At 42.4% G+C, this 2,047-nt stretch overlaps 1 protein-coding gene across 1 annotated transcript in view; it reads left to right on the top strand.

The window, feature by feature from the left end:
- TRPA1 (transient receptor potential cation channel subfamily A member 1) overlaps positions 1-2,047 on the top strand; it is a 67,661-nt gene that overhangs the window by 12,267 nt on the left and 53,347 nt on the right. The window lies entirely within an intron of this gene.

Raw genomic sequence — 2,047 nt, 5'->3', positions numbered from 1 at the left:
GCTGGAAGGGACCTCGGGAGATCATCGAGTCCAGCCCCCTGCCCAAAGGGCAGGAAGTCAGCTGGGGTCATAGGATCCCAGCAAGATAAGCATCTGAGTCTGGCTTTATTGATTTGTTTTTGTTTATGGATAGTTTTGGGATTGTTTTATATTATCAGGCTATAATCCCTGCTTCAGATCCTTAAGATGTGCATCTGAGTTGGTGGGATCTAAATAGATACAGTTGCAACGTAGCACTTGGCTATAGATGATGGATCTGGTAGTATGCTTAGGATGAAAGCAGCTGTGGCAGTTTGTCAGTTTCTGATACAATGTGGTGGTGATATGGCTACTCAAACCTTCTCAGCGGTGCCTAGGCAATTAATTTGCTGGGCAGAGTATTCCAGAGTTAGTTTTATGGAGGGGTGGAAGTTGTTAAAGTTCTGGTGAAATTTCCCTAGAGATTCCTTCCCATGTGTCCATATGATGAGGATGCCATCAATGTACCTTAGGTATATGAGGAAGATGAGAGGGCAGCTGTGGAGGAATGGACTTTTAGGTCTGTCAGAAACATATTGGCATATTGAGGGACCATACATGTACCTGTGGCAGTGCCATTTTTGTAGGTATAGGTAATCTCCAAATATGAAATAGTTATGTATGAGGACAAAGCAGGAGTATGCAATAGAAACAAAAACAGTGCCTTCATCGGGGATAATGATTTTTATGGCTTATAATCTGTCCACATAGGGGTTGTTGGTGTACAAAGATGTGACATGCGCTAATATCCGCAACTGTTGCCATCTTAATCAGGGGGGCACATGCCCTGCCAGTGACCAGGGGAGATTCCTTCCTGGCTAATATTGCTAACTGAGGTGGGGGAAGGTCCCCTCCACGGCCAATCACACTGACTGGGAGGCAGCCGTGGCACTCCTAGAAGTGGCCGTGGCACTTCATCTGGTGCCCCCACTCCCTGTCCGGTGCTCACAGGGGCGCACTGGCACTCCCGCTTGTTCCCCTGCCCATCACCTAAGCGGGGAGTGTGACTTGTCAGGGGATGCACCAGCACTTTCAGGAGGTGGATGTGCACCTGAGTGTCTTTCCAATAGCTGGCAGCTCCAGTGGTATATGGGAATAAGAAAGCATCAACAAGGCCAGAAACTTCCTCTGCTGAAACAATGCCAGTGCCAGAGACAATGAGGCATCCTAAGTTTGTGGGTCTTGGGTGGCTTGGGTCCCTGGGAGACAAGCATTAATTTTCTTCTGTGTTTCTAGGGGCAGAGTTATTAAGAGGTCACTTAATTCTTTCTGGTATAGTGCCATGGGGTCCTCTGTCAAGAGTTTGTAAAATTCTGTGTTGTATGTATGTGTGCTGTTTTGTCCATGACAACAATGGTGCCTTGATTCATCTTTCTAACAAATACATATTTCTGAATATAGATTGAAATGAGTAATATTACCTGAATGAGTAAAATGTATTCATGTCAGTAAACATTAATAGGATTTATTCCGTTAAAAGAATAAGATATTTTTTTCTTTTGACCATTCCTCTGTATCCTGAACACATTTGTTTTTTGGAATTGTATCTAAATTGCCATGATCTTGGGGTGACATTAATATTACCCATGAACAATTGTTCTTTCCTAAGAAGGTAGGAAAGTGAACATTTTAAGCCTGGTTATAGAATTGTGAAAGACTTTCAGTTCAATTCAAAGAGACTTCCCAGGAATGTGTTGCTGAAGTGTAAAAAATAAAATAAAATAAATAAGAGTCCTTAGAGAACCCTCAGAAGTGGCTATAACTACCACGTCCTCCCCATTAAGAGAGAACACAGCCTTGAAAATCTGCTTCCAAAAACTTAATGCATGGATTAACATAGATATAAAGCCATAAGAATACACTACTTTTTTAGTAAATGATGGATTTGGGAAATTGTACCTATAAATTGTGCTTTATAATGCCATTTGCAGAATGAAAAATGCACAGCACTTCATTTTGCTGCCACTCAAGGAGCAACTGAGATTGTTAAATTAATGATGTCCTCGTATGCTGGTGATGAGTCTCTTAT

This window comes from Crocodylus porosus, unplaced genomic scaffold (genome assembly GCF_001723895.1).
Source record: "Crocodylus porosus isolate Cpor-Errol unplaced genomic scaffold, CroPor_comp1, whole genome shotgun sequence".
Taxonomy (NCBI): domain Eukaryota; kingdom Metazoa; phylum Chordata; order Crocodylia; family Crocodylidae; genus Crocodylus; species Crocodylus porosus.
This window is presented reverse-complemented; position numbering and strand designations above follow the sequence as displayed.